Below are 17,698 nucleotides of genomic sequence, written 5' to 3' on the forward strand. Positions count from 1 at the left end.
AGGTAGAGACTGGGGCTGGAGCAGGAACATGCACAGGTTGGAGCAAGGTACAGGAAGCAGCCCTAGCACAACTGCAAGCCTGGAATACATTGAGCAGCCCCTGTGCTGTTATTGCTGAAAAGTTTAAATGATGGTCTGCTGGCTCTTCTGTCCAGGCAGGGAGCACAGGAACACAGTGAGGGCTTATTGGGTCCAGCCAGGTTCACTGGGTTACCAGCTGACCACAGCTGGAGCCAACTGAATTCCTGACACACCCTCCCTCAATCACACCCTTCTTTGCCAACCAGAGTGAGGACAAGGTGAGGTTGGATTCAGCTAAATTGCATGGTTCCTTCTCTCACCTGTGCAGCAGACAGACTCACATGTTGGGAGGGAGAATTGTGAAACTGCCTTTTGAGGGATGCTGAGGGAGTTCCTACTTTGTGGGAATGGGAGACCCACAGAAGCCAGGGATAGTGGGAGGATGGCTTCTGGATGTGGATTGATGGGGCGGGGAAAGGGTAGTCCTTTGGGGAGCCTGGATTATAGGTGGACTCAAGTCTTTCTCTGGCACTCAGGACCAGATTCTCTTCAATAGTCATCTGAGGATGGATGAGATGGCTGAAGAGAGTGGCCACATTTTACTATTATTTTTATTTATGATTTGTATTACCTTAGCGCCAAGGAGCCCTAATCATAGACCAGAATACATTGTAGCAGGTGCTGTACAAACAAAATAAAAACAGGATCCAGGCCTTAAGGAGCTGACAATCTAAGTATAAAACAAGAGACAACAGATGGGTACAAATAGACGGGGGAGCACAAAGAAACAATGAGAAAATATCGATCAGCATGACAGACAGTGGTTGTCGCAACACACCAACAGCCTAATTCTTGTCACGATTTTTGAAGGCCTCATAGCAAAGGAGCATTTGGAGAAGGGATTTGACACTGGTAGCTTTGTGAATGTTCATGAGGAGCACCGCCCCACATATGCTTGGCAGCAAGAGAGAAAGCACAAAGCTTGTTTAAAAATGTAACAACTGGGTGACGGAGGCTGGTGTCACGGGCTGATCAGAGGTGAGCATGGACAGCTTGATAGCGAATGAGAGCTGATAGGTCGGGTGGGGATTGTCCATGAAAGGCCTGGAAAGTGAAGACATGCAGTTGATGTTTTATGCCATAGAGAAGTGGGAGCCAGTGGGTGGATTCAAAGAGGAGCAAGAGGGTCCAAGCGACGGGCTAGAAAAATTAGCTTTTTAGCGGTGTTCTGTGTGTGTGAGGGAAGCTAGACTGCCTTTGTCAGGGCCAGAGAGAAGGATGTTGCTGTGATCAAGACTGAAGAGAATGAGAGCTTGTATGAGATTTTTAGCAGTGTGGCTAGATAAGAAATGCTGTATCTTAGAGATGTTATGCAGGAAGAATCAGAAAGATTTAGAGATAGCCAGGGATGTGCACAAGGCTGGCAAGCAGGGTCACGCCCCCGCAATAATCAGTGGGGCCACAGAACTCCGCTGGCCCCAGGGCTCTGGCAGAGAGAACGAGCTCCTTCGGCCCTCTGGGAAACTGACAGCTCTTCTGGCACCGAGGCCGCAGGGGGAGCTGACAGCTCCTCCGGCACCAGGACTGCGGGGGGAGCCGTTGATCATCATTATAGAGAAGGTAGTGGAATTTGTGTTTGCAGATGAGATGACCCAGAGATACAGTGTAGCGGGAGAAGAGGACCAAGGACAGACGCCTGTGGAACTCCCACAGAAAAGCTGGCAGACAGGAATATGGAGGGTTGGCTGTGAAGGTTTGGGTCCCTCGATCCCTGTGGTAGTGGGCAGAAGAGAAGAAGGCGGGAAAGGCTGAGGGGCCAGGTTCATCCCTGAACCACTGCTAATGCTGGTGGAGAGACCAAGAGCAGGCAGTTTGTGCTTTCCCTAGTCATCTGCTGCTGAAGGGGCTAGTTCCCTACCAGGCTTGTGCAGCCGTGGGGAATCAGTAGAAACTGAATCACTCCAGCCACATCTTCCTCCACCACGGATCCACCCACCTCCTACCTCATGCCCCATTCAGCCCCACCGGTGCTCAGGGTTTTTTTTGCAGGGCTGACATTGGTGCCCAGCCCCAAGCAGGGGAGGGGTCTTGGGGCTGCTTTGAGGTTCTAAAATGTCCAGTTTGTGGGACAGCATCACACGTTGCGCTCAGAATCCTCCACAAGCTGCCATCTCACCCACAGAAAATGGTGCCTCATCAAAATCGCATGCTTGTAGTGGGCTACTACGGTTGTGCCTTTGAGCTAGAGAACATGAGAAACACAAAAATTTCTATAGTGACTGGCAAACATAAGAGCATCTTTGACCACACAGAATCCCTCAGGAGTCAGTATCAAACACGAGTTCCCCTGTACAATCCAGTAAAATTCCAACATGCTGTGGGATCACCTGTTCAACAATTAATGAGCTGTAATGTTTGATTTTGCCGTCCATGGATCAGCAGTTAAAGCCCAAAGTTGTCATTCTAGCTAACATTTAAACCTAAACAGGGATGGCATTAGACTCACTGGGGCCCTGGGCAGAAAGCCAAAGCCCGAGCCCTGCCACGCGGGGCTGAACCGGAAGCCTGAGGGATTCAGCCCTGGGCGGCAGGGCTCGGGCTTCGGCTTCAGCCCCAGGTGGTAGGGCTTGAGCTTTTGGCCCTGGGCCCCAGTGAGTCTAACGCTGGCCCTGCGGAAGCCCAAGCCCTGCCACCAGGGGCTGAAGCTGAAGCCCGAGGAACTTAGCTTTGCTGGGCCCCCTGTGACATGTGACCCCAGGGAATTGCCCTGCTTGCCACCCTGTAATGCTGGCCCTGGGTCATTTACTGTTACCTCCTAATCATGAGGCCTATATCCCGATGAGATCCATACCGGTATTGTATTAGCACTGTGAATAAGTGAGATCAAAGTCTGGTGGAAATCGCAGTTGGAGCTAGAGCCAAGCCTCCCATGCCCTTGAATGAATTCTCTGCTGTTGAGATAAAGGAGCAGCTGCAGGAGGACAAGCCAGAGGCATGTCTGTTACATTTCACCCAGGCTTCTCTGCATAGCCTTCCTCTAGGCCACCACTCAGAGTTGAGTTCCCACTCAGAGACTGACAGACAAGCCTCTCCCCTTGTCACAAGTTAATGGGCTTGAGTCTTTTCTCTCTAACACCAGCGCAACTCCAGTGGAGTTCTTCCTGATTTACATGGATGAGAGCAATCACCCTCAGGTGCAACATTTTCTGAACCATTTAAAGTCCCTGATATACTTGCGCATGCACCTAATTACTGAACATAGTTACTGATGGGATTAAATCTGGGGTCACTGTCTTCCAAAGCATTTGTTCTGCCGTTGACATGAAAGCGTTTGCAGTAGTAAGAGTCTTTCTTTAATCCAATTCTCAAACACTTCATCCTCAGAGCCAGTGGCAACCATCAAGCGCACACCTACCCATAAGCTGTCAGCGTGGTCTCCCTGCAACACTTATGACAGACGCTGTAAATTCTGCAGAGGTTAGACTGGGCATTGTGGTGATAGATATTTTTGCCAATTAGCGCTCAGTTCAATATTCTTACTTCTTTATTTTTCAAATACATCCTTGGACTCTCAATATAGTACGTAGGTGCCCTGGACATAATATTCAATCCCTCAGTGTTCAAATCGATTGGGAATACATTGTATTAGAACATGTACGATCTGCACTGGGTTTTGAAGCACTCCCAGCTTCTTGGGCTTGCAGTTTGTTCGGCTCTTTGTATATTCTTATACTGTCCTCATCACTGTAATATCCGAGGGCCTAGGCCAAGGCTGGAAGTGCTGCAGAAAAAGGGCCCTCAGGCCCTAAGAAAGAGAGAGCGCTTCACATCCGTCTATAGTGATCCCATCTGACATAGTGAAAGAGCAACAGTCACAGATGCTATGATGACTGCTCCATTCTAATTGCCATTCCCAGCTGCTCACGATTAACAATTATTCCCAGCTGTCATTCCGCCCAAGTCGAACTGCTCCATTTAAGCTGTCACTCCCAATTGCCCCAGTCCGCTTTATTCTCCGCTGTGATTTCCAACTGCCCAAGTCTAGCTGTTCTTTTCCAACTGCCATTCCCAATGGTCAGATCCTAATTTCCATTCGCAACTGTTATTCCCAAAGGTCTAGTCCACTAGGCCATGCCGCCTCCTGCACCCTTGATGTTGTGCTTTGATTACTTGCACATTTTGTCTAGTTAGTCTAGCTTTGTTTCCCATATTCCTGTGAAACAGATCAAAGAGCCTCATCTCTTAACTTTGCCTTAGGGGAAATATTTAGCTGAACTGTCTAGAGTCTAGACTCGTTCTTTCTGGCTTGAGCTGTCCCTGTCTCTGCAATAATTGTGACGGGATCCCCAGGGTACAACCTGGAATTAGTGTACCCTGTGCCCCCTTAACTCTCCAGCCTGGGCTGTCTTTCACAATGCTTTGCTAGTGACAAGCAGCAAACCCCTCCAGGCACTATCATCACTCAGTAAAACAGCTTGTAGCGCCCCACACCCAGCTAAATTGCATGAACGCTCCCTGAATGTCTCACAAATTGCACAGAGAAAGGCACCAGCAAATCGCCCAAGCCCCTAGCCCTGTACCCCAGAACTGTACTGTCTTGTCCTGGTCAGAAGCCTGAACAGTGGAAGTTCAGTACCCAGTCCACCCCCCGTCGATATGGTGAGGACACACACTAGCCTTTGTAACCTGAGCTGAGATTTCCCAAGCACTTCAATCAAAACACACTGTTTTAGGTAATATATCAAACAGATTTATTAACTTCAGAAAGATAGATTTTAAGTGATTATAAGTGGTAGGCATAAAAGGTTATAGATACCAAAATAAAAATAAAAAGTAAGTACGCAATCTAAATCCCGAACCTTAGTAGACTAGGCAGTATTTGGATGAAGCAGTTTTCTCACCCCACTGGATGCTGTAGATAGGTTACCGTTCTAATATACAGGCTTCCACTTTAAGCCTGGGACCAGTCTCCTCAGTTCAAGTCTTTTCTCTTCCCAGCATTCTTGTTGCTTCCAGCATAGGTGGGGAAGGAGAAAGGCAAAGCATGATGCCATTGTCCCCTATTTTATATCCTCAGTCCAGGTTTCTGGAACACACTAGTCCAGACATGTCCTGGTGGACTTTGCTGAGTCACAGAGTTGAGAAATACTCCATTGCGTGATGCTTGCCCAGCCCTCTTACAGCATTGTAAATCCCTTCACTATAACTCCCCTGCTAATTAATGGTCATTTAACACCCTCCTGGGAGTGGGACACCCCCTTTGTTATCACTGGAGGACTAAAAATGGAGACTCTCAAACTTATGACATAGTTTACTAACAACCATACAGCAAAACCTCATAACTTCATACACACAAATGATATACATACTTTGACAGACCAATGGGTTTCAGAAGGTCATCACTTTTCATATGACAGGTTTCAGAGTAGCAGCCGTGTTAGTCTGTATTCGCAAAAAGAAAAGGAGTACTTGTGGCACCTTACAGACTAACAAATTTATTAGAGCATAAGCTTTCGTGAGCTACAGCTCACTTCATCGGATGCATTTGGTGGAAAAAACAGAGGGGAGATTGATATATACACACACAGAGAACATGAAACAATGGGTTTATCATACACACTGTAAGGAGAGTGATCACTTAAGATAAGCCATCAGGAGCAGCAGGGAGGGGAAAGGAGGAAAACCTTTCATGGTGACAAGCAAGGTAGGCTATTTCCAGCAGTTAACAAGAATATCTGAGGAACAGTGGGGGGTTGGGGTGGGGGGGAGAAATAACATGGGGAAATAGTTTTACTTTGTGTAATGACTCATCCATTCCCAGTCTCTAGTCAAGCCTAAGTTAATTGTATCCAGTTTGCAAATTAATTCCAATTCAGCAGTCTCTCATTGGAGTCTGTTTTTGAAGCTTTTTTGTTGAAGGATAGCCACTCTTAGGTCTGTAATCGAGTGACCAGAGAGATTGAAGTATTCTCCAACTGGTTTTTGAATGCATTTATAATTCTTGACGTCTGATTTGTGTCCATTCATTCTTTTACACAGAGATTGTCCAGTTTGACCAATGTACATGGCAGAGGGGCATTGCTGGCACATGATGGCATATATCACATTGGTAGATGTGCAGGTGAACGAGCCTCTGATAGTGTGGCTGATGTGATTAGGCCCTATGATGGTGTCCCCTGAATAGATATGTGGACAGAGTTGGCAACAGGATAGGTTTGTTGCAAGGATAGGTTCCTGGGTTAGTGGTTCTGTTGTGTGGTGTGTGGTTGCTGGTGAGTATTTGCTTCAGATTGGGGGGTTGTCTGTAAGCAAGGACTGGCCTGTCTCCCAAGATCTGTGAGAGTGATGGGTCGTCCTTCAGGATAGGTTGTAGATCCTTGATGATGCGTTGGAGAGGTTTTAGTTGTGGGCTGAAGGTGACGGCTAGTGGCGTTCTGTTATTTTCTTTGTTGGGCCTGTCCTGTAGTAGGTGACTTCTGGGTACTCTTCTGGCTCTGTCAATCTGTTTCTTCACTTCCCCTCCCTGCTGCTCCTGATGGCTTATCTTAAGTGATCACTCTCCTTACAGTGTGTATGATAAACCCATTGTTTCATGTTCTCTGTGTGTGTATATATCAATCTCCCCTCTGTTTTTTCCACCAAATGCATCCGATGAAGTGAGCTGTAGCTCACGAAAGCTTATGCTCTAATAAATTTGTTAGTCTCTAAGGTGCCACAAATACTCCTTTACTTTTCATATGATATCTTACATGGCATGCTTTGTATTAAATATATCATAATTATATGACGGGGTGAATATGAGTGCTGCTTTGAGGTACAGAGTGCCACAAAAATCAAAGCACCTTTCATTGCAGCCAGCCTCAAACAAAAGCTGACTGAACTAGCCTGTTTTTGGGAATGATGGAAAAGTTGAGTTCACAGCTATTCATGAGTTAGGTGTGCCTGCTGCCATTCTAGAATGTAGTAACAGAGTTACTTGTGTGAGGCAGAATATGAAGAGAGCTCTGGTATATTTAGAGGGCTGGCTAAAAAATTTCCATCAAAGCTGCTTTTAGACAGAAATTGGAGTTTTGACACAACAAGATCTTTCACAAAAAGTGTCTGCTTTCCACAGAAAATGTAGACTCTTCTTCAAGAAACCAAATACCCCAAAATGTTTTGGTTTTTGGCCAAAAACTGAAAAGTTTCAATTCTGAATGGCTGCCATCTGGGTGTTGTAGTTTGTGTGCCTGATAACCCCATTCTCCTAGTGGGCTGGATTCCCCAGCCAAACTACATCTCTCATGATGCACTGTAGTGGCACAGCAAGAAGGGAAAGCATGATGCATCATGGCAGATGTAGTCCAGCTGTGGAGCCTGGCCCATAGAAGAGAATGGGGAAATGAGGCACCCAAACTCCAACTCCCATTAGGTACTGTGATGAAATTTTTCAAATTGAATTTTTCTATTTTCAACAGAAAATTTTGTAGTTTTCAATTTCCACTGAAAAGTCAAAATTTTCTTTTGAATTTGTGAATGAAAACTTTATATAGGCATGTGTGTTGGTCAACATTTTCTATGGACTTTTTTTTAGTCCAACCCGCACTAGCATTTAGCTATTAAATGTATGCCCTTTCCCATCTTTATATATCTGAGGCTTCTATGTGCTGCAGAGACTGACACCCATATTGTGTCCAGTTCCTGTGCAGATTGTTAGAAGAGACACACATATTCCACCACAAACACTGAGTGCCCTCTCATGGAGACCATACTTTAATTCTTTCTTGTTCTCAGTCTGACTTTAAGAGTCGCTCTGACTGAAAGTTTCTGTTTGCTTTCTGTGTATTGAAAATGTAACAAGAACGCACAAAATGGGAGAGACACTAAGGAATGGAAAGAGAAAAATATCTCACCAGGAAAGAAGAATCCTGGATATATAAATAATTCATCTAAAATGAACAGACCAAGAACCTGTCACTATGTACAGGCGGCAAGGCCAGGGCATGGGTAGCCAGCTTTAGGGGTTAACATCAGGCACAGGCCAATGATCCAGGAGCCAATTGCCAGGAACCAGGCCAGGTTGGAACGCCAGGAGATCAGAATCCAGTGACAAACCAGAGGGCCAGAACCAAGAGACAGATGTCAGGAGGTAGGTAGAGTCAGGTTACCAGGAGGTCAGGTTTAGATAGCACAAACAAATAAACAGCAGGGAAGTACTCTTTAGCAGAGTAGAACCCACTTGTGCAAACAACTTCCTGGTTCTTCTTCTGGCTTAAATAGGGGCAGCAGCCCAACCAGAAGCTTTGGAGCTCTCCCAGTCATGGAGTAGGTGTGGTGCTAGTGTCCTTCATGGGGACCAGTCCCAGCTACTGTCCATGATTTGCTAGGTGGAGGATTGGAGTGTGCTGGCTGTAAGGATCCCATGCCAACCCAGCTTCAAGGCCTGTCAGACTTGACAATAAGAGTTGAAATTCTGCTGGCAACATTGTGTAGATCTAGTGCCATGCTTGTGAAAGATGCCAAACTGAGAGATCTTCTGCTAAGCAACAGAACAGGTCCAGACCAAGCCACTTTGAAAATGCAAAGTGCTATGTTGGTGCTAAAGCATATCTTTACTGCTCCATCAGTTAATAGAGTGATAGAAATGAGAAGTGGGAAAGATTGGTAAGGGATCACAGCCTGTCTGCACCATATTCTTCAGAGCTTTAGCCAATCCGTTTTTTGAATAACTCAAATGATGAGGCATCCATTACTTCCTCTAGGAGACTATAACCCTGCCTAATAGATGTCACCCTCAGAAAATTGTTCCAGTTATTTAGCTTACATTTTCATGTGTTCAGTTTCATCCTATTACTCTGCTCTCCCGCAAGCATTTGTCACCTAGATATTTATACCCTTCAAATATTTGTAGGGTTGTCAACATCCTGTTCCTTGAAACTCTAAATGACACTGTTTCTTCTCTCTCCCTATGTTCTCTCTCGCTTTTTTGGATGTTTGGTTGGGCTCCTGGTAACAATGCTGCATTTGCTCAACCTTTACAAACCCAACTCCCCACCCCTCATCCCTCCCAAGTGCCTCACCCATGTAAGGCAGCACAGAGAGTACTCTTGTGATTGAAGAGATCAGTCAGAGGGTAGGAAACTCTGCTTAGTTCTGTAGATTCTCTGAGAACCTCCTACAGGCCCCTGAGAAACTGTGTGAGACTCATATTGATGATTGGTCCAGAGATAATTGCTGCTCATCTGCAAATGTTGGCAGGTTTTGAGGCTTTGCAGGCTGGTTTCCTACTGGAGTAGAAATCTGTGACATGGAGTCTGGGTGTTTTATTAATGCAACTTATTTTATTTACACGTATACACCAGTCCTGGAGCAGAGGTGGTGACAAACAGCATACAGACAAACCTTTCTTTCAGGAATCTCAGCCCACATACCCAAGCCTGGTGCAAAGGGAACAATTCTGCCCCAAGAACTGACTCTAGTTAGATAGATTGAAGCACAGAGTAAACTCTTTTGCAGTTTGCAACATCTTCTCCAGAAGAACCCTTTTCACAAAACTATCAACATTTCTTCAAAGATTGAACACTGCTCGCATGCTAAGAAAAAGAACTTTTAAGACGATGTTTAACAGCATTATCTGATGACTTCCACCATAACTGTAGATTTTGTCATCAATAGGAGAGTTACTGCATTTGGGAGACAGATTTGTCTAGTGGTTAGTACAAGGGACTGAGACTCAGGAGACAAGGGTCCTAGTCTCAACTCATCTTTGGGCCTTAATTTCCTCTTTCATGAAACTAAGCTAATGATACCAAACCACCTTGTAAAGTGCTTTGCAACCTTCCTCAGATACAAGGAGGTGCTATAGAAATGCAAAAGTAGTGTATTGTTATGACAAGTACACAACACTTATTCATGTTAATAAAAAGAAAAGGAGTACTTGTGGCACCTTAGAGACTAACAAATTTATTAGAGCATAAGCTTTCGTGAGCTACAGCTCACTTCATCGGATGCATTTACAGACTAACATGGCTGCTACTCTGAAATCTGTCATTCATGTTAATGGAAGTCACGTGCACCTATTTATGCCAAAATGGGACCCCAGAGTATGTGAGTTTGAGAGAAATTGGTAGATAAAGCAGAAGAAAAAACTAGAAGAACAACAATAAAAAATCGCTTTAATTTCTTCTGCCTTATTTTGATTTCTCCCTTTTCCTGCTTCTCTTAATTTGAATGGAATTATGTTATACATTTTCTTTCCTTTCAACTATAGCTTTCTCTTTTAAAATTCATGAGGTACATCGCGGGGGCTGACAAAAGAGTGCTATGAAAATGCCCTGCTCTTACTCATATTATCGTGATGATTAATAAATAAACACATTAGAATGCTATTTTATCTGTGATTCTCAGTACCCTGCAATTGGGATGCTTATGTCCTGATGTCGCTCCTGAAAGCCTCAGATAATGGCTTGCATTTCCAAAAGTGTGTGTAACCCACTGTTTAGTGCATGTTACATCCCAAGTGCCTGACCCACAGAAGAATATGTCTGCTATAGCTGACAGCTAAGGGATTTAGGGTCAGATTTTCAAAGGTAATTAGGCCCCTAACTCCAACTGAAATCAATGGGAGTTAAGCTTAAAAAAACCTTTAAAAATCTGGCCTTTAGCTCAATTATCTATAGAAATTCTTAAAAAAGAAAAGGAGTACTTGTGGCACCTCAGAGACTAACAAATTTATTTGAGCATAAGCTTTCGTGAGCTACAGCTCACTTCATCGGATGCATTCGGTGGAACAAATATAATATATATATATATATATAAATATAGGTAAATATAAATATAGATAAATATAGAAGTTCTTGTTCTTGTTTCAATCCCCAGTGTTGGCTAAAAAATGATGGACACTACATCTGCAAAACAGGTATACCTGGGACATAAATTGTTTCTGAACAGGAACATTGCCGAGACTGTGGACTTGCTCAGTTCTGATGGTGGGTTTGGTACTATGGGCCCTGGGACCCTTGGAATAGGACCGAGACACACCAAACTAATTTCTCATGGGTCACCGAGCGACATGGGATAGTTACAACTTTTGATAACTGGATTTGCCTTCAAACTAGTGACCTAGAATGAAAGTCTCTGGAATCCCATCCCCAATCACGGAGTCTCCCGCTTCCCTCTTTCTCTCTGGGGACAGGAGGTAGCTTGACAACAGGTGTAGGGCAATGGGGGAAGAGAGGCAGGAGGTGTGTGATGTGGTGTGCCTATCCCACACTGGGCCAGAATTGGTTAATGAGCATCTGTGGTCTCAGTCATCCCCAACCTGCTATGTCTGTGCAAGGTGTCAAGGCTCCTTGCATGTAGAGGGGCCTCCGACAGGGCGTACAAGGCTGTGGGGAAGGGAAGCTGAAGGAAGTGAGCCTGCTTGGGGTTTTCTGTGCTTGCCAAGGGACCTCCAGGGAGCAGGAAAACTTCTGCTGGGTCAGAGACTGCCCTGCCTGAAGAGTGGAGAAGATGCCCTGGCAGAAGAACCAGCTGGGGTAGAGAAAATGCTGAGAATCTTTGCAGTGAGCCTGGGGAAGAGGCTTGCAGAGAGGGGCTGATACGCCGGCAGCCTGGGGAAGAGGCTGTGGGATAGGCCTAAGAGAAGGCAAAATAGGAAAGGAGCCAGGGAGGCACCAATGGGTCTGTGTAGCCAGGCCTTGGCTGCTTAGGTCCCTGGATTGGAAGCCAGAGGAAAGGGAAGGCCCGGTTTCTCCCACCACCCACTGATCTCCCTAACAGGAAAAAAAAAACAGCAGCAGCCTTTTGCAAAAAGAAAGAAGAGAGCAGAAGGAGCAAAGTAGAATGCATTGAAAGAGTTGCCTCAATCCTTGAAACCATGTGCTGCATGTATACCAATACCATGGTCATCAGTGTGGACAGAGCCTCTAGGACCTTTGATTTCGGAATCAACTACCTCTGCCACCTGAGCGAAGGAACAATCCTCAGTGGCTGTTACTCTGTGGGCCAGCCTCCAGAGGCAGTGTAACCAGCCACTGCCTGCAAATGCATCTGGTTAGCTATTCCAGAAGCTCAAATCTTTAGCAATGATTCGAAAGCTAAATAGCAAGAGCTCCCCTCCAGCCATTAGGACAGAAATATCATTAGCAAGCCAAATTCTATTGATTCACTTTTCATTTGTAAGTAGGAGCTCGGTGGACTCTAGACAAAACTGAGTCAATAGAGTTGGGCCCACTTGCACCAGGGTTGAATTTGGCCCTTATACGGCAGTTCCCAAAATAAATGTGAGCAGATCCATAGGAAAGAAACCAAAGTGAAGGCTCAGTACTAAGCCCCACCCATCCACAGGAGAACAAGCTTTATGGATCCAGTGTCTAGATGGCAAGAATTCTCTCAACATCTATCCTTCTGCTGGCTTCCTCTTTATTATTTCAAAATTCAGTTACTTCTCTTCACATTCAACGCCCTTCATGGCCTATCCTCATCCTACCTCGTGACAGATTACAGAGCCAGTCAGCACCATGCTCCCTGCTTGCATCTTAGTGTCTACAGGGGCTGGTCCAGTGAAAACTGTGAAAGGACACATGGTCACACACACGCTCACTTCTCCCCCTCCCCACCCCCATTCCCCCCCCCAGCCCGAGACCATACTTCTGTTTTTTCTTGCTCTCAGTCTGAATTAAAAGTCTTTCTGACAAAATATCCGTTTGCTCTTTTTGTGTATGGAAAAACACACCAAGAGCAAGGGTGCAGAGTTGGAGAGGCACAGATCCCAGGAACAGAAAGATCTCATCAGTAACTGAGACACCTATGGATCGGTAAGGTAACTCTTATACCTTACAAAGAAGAGGCTACAGACTTGTCCTGACAAGAAGATCTCAAAATGCTGCAAAGAATGAAAAACTCTACAAATGCTTCTCTTGACATACATCTGGATCCTCTCTTGGCATCTGTTTTTAATATATTTTTTTTTATTTATCCTGAGTGCAACTCTAGTAAAAGATGCTAAAATGAGAGCCCTGGGAACTCAAGTCCTCCGCATAGCAACAGAGCATATACAGTCTGAGCAGCTTTGGAAAGAATAGCTAGTTTTTAGATAGTGCTTTCCAGCAGTAGATCTCTGAGCACCTCACAAAATCCCTGTGAGGCAGGGAAGTGCTATCATCTCTGGGTTAGAAATGGGGGAACTTTGTCACAAAGAGGCTGGAGCCCAGATCCTCAGAGGTATTCGGGTGCCTAATTTCTGTTGATTTCAATAGGAGCTAAGTGCCTCAATATACCTTTGAGGATCTGGGTTTAAGTGACTTGCCCAAGGTCCCAGAGGAAGTCTGTGGCAGAGCAGAGCTACATCAGGTCTGATATTTACTGTCTTATCAGTAATTAGTGATAGAAATTAGTAATGGGAAAGATTAGTACCATGCCAGGCTCTTTTCAAGGCAGGACTGTCCCCTCAAGAGCCCTCTCCAGGCCAGTTTTGAATGGCTCAGTGTGGGGACTTGTAATGATTCCCTCGGGAGACTGGAACACACTCTCATCCACAGGAAACTTGTCCTGATATTTAGCCTATGTTGTTGGTGCTTAACTTCATCCCATTGTTCCTCTTTATACACTCTCTGCCCACCCTACCCATGTGCTGTCACACCTGGGTGTTTACACTTGTCAGTATCATACTTCCCCGTAGTGTTGAAAGGAGGTGCAAGGAGCCACAAACTTTCTCCTCTCGCTCTTTCTACCTTATCTCCTGTTCTGATTCCTTGGAGGCGATGGATAAGATCCTGATGTTTATGGTACATTTGCTCAACACTTTGATTTGTCCTTGTATGTAACATAATTCCATTCAAATGAAAACAAGCAGACACTTTTTTTTTTCTCTCAAATCTAGTTTGCTCTTTTAAAGTTCATGCAGGACTTGGGGTGCCTCAGCAGCTGATGAAAGAGGGCTATGAAAATGCCCTGCTGTTACTTTTATTATTCTGATGATTAATAAATAATAAACACATTAGACTAGTCTTTTATCTGAGATTGCCAGGATCATGCATTTGCAATGTTTATAAGCAGGTGGCCCTCCTGGAAATTCTCTCCCTGGGAGGCATATTTCCAAACAATTTGCAAATCAGGTAAGCCTAGGAGTTATCATTTATTAACAGGAATTGGTGTCATAGCTCCTGTTCATCATATTGCAATTGTTTCTGTTTAATCCAAACTCCTATCTTGCTGGGAAGGAAATGAACACATCCTATATTACCTGGACTCAGGATATCTGGGCTGGGTTCTGTTACGATCTCTGACACTGGCCTGCTGTTTGGCCTTGGCTGAGTCGCTTCACCTCACTTTCCCCACCTGTGAAAGGGGGATTATGATACTTGTCTCCTCTGTAAAGTGCTTTGTGATATATAGATGTAAAGTGCTAAACAAGAGCACAGCCTCATTATTACTTATTAGAGCAGGGAAGGTAATGGGATTATAGAATTTTTCACCTCCTAGGTGTGGTCTTGAAATCAGCCTAATTGATCAAAACTTGCTACTGGCCACTGGCTGTTCAGAAATCGGGTCATCTCAGTTGCTGCCAGTGCAGTGCTTTCATCACCAAACCCACCATCAGCACTGACCCCACTGGAAATCTCAATAGTGACAGAAAGGCTGAAATAAGTCCTGTCTTGCCCTCTAGAACACTGGAGTGGACGTGCTGCCATAGCTGCTCGGTGCCTGTCTGATTTGCACTCAAAGAATCTTCCGTCTGCTTTCCAGATCAAGAAAGCAAGGAGAGATTCTGAAGCGGTTTTCTTCCGGCCTCTGCTTGTCCCTTATCTTGTGGCCTTCAGACAAGGCTTCTCCCCTTCCGAGCAAGCAGCTGTTCCTTTATCAAGGTTCCACATTAGACTTATTCACCCTAAAGTATCCTATCTCAAGGACCCTGGCTGAGTTGGTTCAGCCTGCCGCTATCTTCTTACATCACTCGTCAAGTGCTGTGCCTTCCTCCTCCAGGCTCCATGCCCATGGCAGACTCCTTGCATGGCAACCCAATTGGAAACACTGCACCCACCCAGGCTGTCCTCCACTATACCATGGCTACTCCTAGCGCCACCTCTGCCTGCATCTCGGCTCCTCATTATGCTGGGGTATATCACTGGCGAAGTCACTCTGGATTTACACCAATGTAAATGAGCAGAATTTGGCCCCTCTTATCTCTAGTCCTTCACTTTGATCATTCACCTTTCTGCTTAATATTCCGATTTTCTCCTCCAATTCTTTCCCTTTTATCATGCTGCCCCAACCTCTTGGAACAGTCTTCCTGTCCCTGAGCATCAAGCACCCTTCTCCCCCTCTTCCAGGGCTCTTTAAATCCATCTTCTGTCACCTTCCATTGCTAATCAGTCTGTCTTTTCCAACCCTTTCCCCTCACACCTTCAGTGTATTGCACCCATTCAATTTACAGCATAAGCTCCCTGGGGCTGGGAGCTAGTCTCAACAAATGGGCCCATTCCAGTCTTGATGAAAATCCATCGGCTTCAGTGGAACTATGCCAGGAATGAACTTGACCCATTGGTGTTTCCTCTGGGTTCCCAAGCTGGGGGTCATGACCGTGCCAGAAGGTCCCAGTTACTCTCCTTTTCTTTCTGGCTAGAAAGTCCTAAACCTTTTTTCTGTTGTAAGATGTGGTCGCCATAGGGCAAAGATTGCGAGCTGCTGTTGTGAAGCCAGGGGAATGATGCCAACCAGGAAGCTGTATCGCAAAAAACAGCCGCTGTTCCAAAAATTAAATCAAAATGAACCATCAAGAGACATGAACTAGCTTCCCCAGTGACCTCACATTGTCCTGTCGCTCATGCTCCTCTCCCTGTCCCCTTTCCTCTGTTGTTGCTGGTCTTCTGGCCAGGAGGGCTCTCTATTTGTTCTCTAATGCAATGGTTCTCAAGCGGGGGTACGCGTACGCCTTCGGGTACGCAGAGGTCTTCCGGGGGTACATCAACTCCTGCTACATAAAAAGCACTAGCAGAGTCAGTGCAAATTAAAATTTCATACTGTGACGGGGTGTGTATATCCCGCACTGGAGAAGAAAGGGTTAACCCCACACTCCGAGGGCCACCATATTGACTTTAGCCATTAGGCTGAGCTGCCCTGTGTCCAAGGGCTGCCATATTGACTCTGCGGTTGCCCCAAGGGTCACCAGGGGGATTAACCAAGGTGATATCACCACCCTGCCCTGCCCCAACGGAGGACGGGATGTGCATACACCATGACCCATACAATGACTTGTTTACACTGCTCTGTATACTGTATGCTGAAATGTAAGTACAATGGTTATATTCCAATCGATGTATTTTATAATTATATAGTAGAAATGAGAAAGTCAGCAATTTTTCAGTAACAGTGTGCTGTGCCACGTTTGTATTTTTATGTCTGATTTTGTAAGCAAATAATTTTTAAGTGAGCTGAAACTTGGGGGTGCACAAGATAAATCAGACTCCTAAAAGTGGTACAGTAGTCTGGACAGGTTGAGAGCCACTGCTTTAATGCGCCATGCACCTCCATGATGTTACAGAAACCCGGGAGAATTATAATAAACTGTGTAACTCTCTGCTGCATATTGAGGCAACTGGCTAAGTAGGGGTGAAAGGAGGATTCCATGCATGCTTATTAATCTTCATTGAGGGCATAAACTAATCAATGTCTGGGATAAGGGTGACATTTCCCTCCTTGATTTAGTAAAACACAGTCAGTAGTCTGATGGGAGATTGTTCATCCATGGAAGAATGTAAAGAGGCGCACACCGTTGTGTCTAGGCAACCCTTGGGTGTGAATGGTATTGATGGCTTTCAATTACTGCTGATCTGGGCTCTGAAGATGCCACATGGATTGGATTCCTGCTCCTGGTTCTCAGTTCCCTAGCATGCTATAGTAGGGAACTCTTCTTTGAGCACTCTCAAAGATTTCTGGACATTGGAGGCATGGACAGGTCAGACGTATTCTGAGCCAACAGTCCCCTCTAGGACATTTCATTCCAGGTCCTTCTAACCTTGGTGAGCTAGGAATCTGCAGCCATGTAGGCCTGGTCTGGCCTTTGCCACCCATACAGATTTCAGCTTCACTTTGGATGCTGTTTCCCTATCTTTGGGCCAGTGCCTAATTAGGAATGAAAGGGGTGCTGGGGCTCAAGCAATTAGTTTACTTTCATAACTGACGCGGCAAGCCCAGAGGTGCTGGAGCTATGAACTGCCAAGCCAGAGATGCCAGGGCTCAGCCCTGGTACAAAGTAAGCCCTGCTTTTGACTGATTTGCCCTCTTCCCCTTTCGCTCCCATAATCACCAAAAATGGCTCCAATTTTTGGTAACAATATTCTTGTGGCATATTCTTCTCAGACCAAGTCTCTGGAAATCTGAACTGAATACACTCAGGCTCCATATTCATGTAAGAACTAGTATGTAAAGACCATTTATTGAAACAGTCATCCAGCCAAACAGAGCTAACTAGAGCTCTCCAAGTGTCCTCTTCCCACATGCTCTGGGCTGGGCTCCCTCTGGTTTATTTGTTCCAAAGTCCTAGTTTGGCACACAGAGGGGAACTTCCCAAGAGGTTGTCAGTGGCTGCAGTCAGAGAGGGAGAAGAAGTGAACCGTAGATACTGCTTCCAGCAGGGGAAGCTGCCCTCTCAGGGCAGTCCTTGCTGTGCTGCTCAACACAAACAAATTAATAAATA

This window comes from Dermochelys coriacea, chromosome 5 (assembly GCF_009764565.3).
Source record: "Dermochelys coriacea isolate rDerCor1 chromosome 5, rDerCor1.pri.v4, whole genome shotgun sequence".
NCBI lineage: Eukaryota > Metazoa > Chordata > Testudines > Dermochelyidae > Dermochelys > Dermochelys coriacea.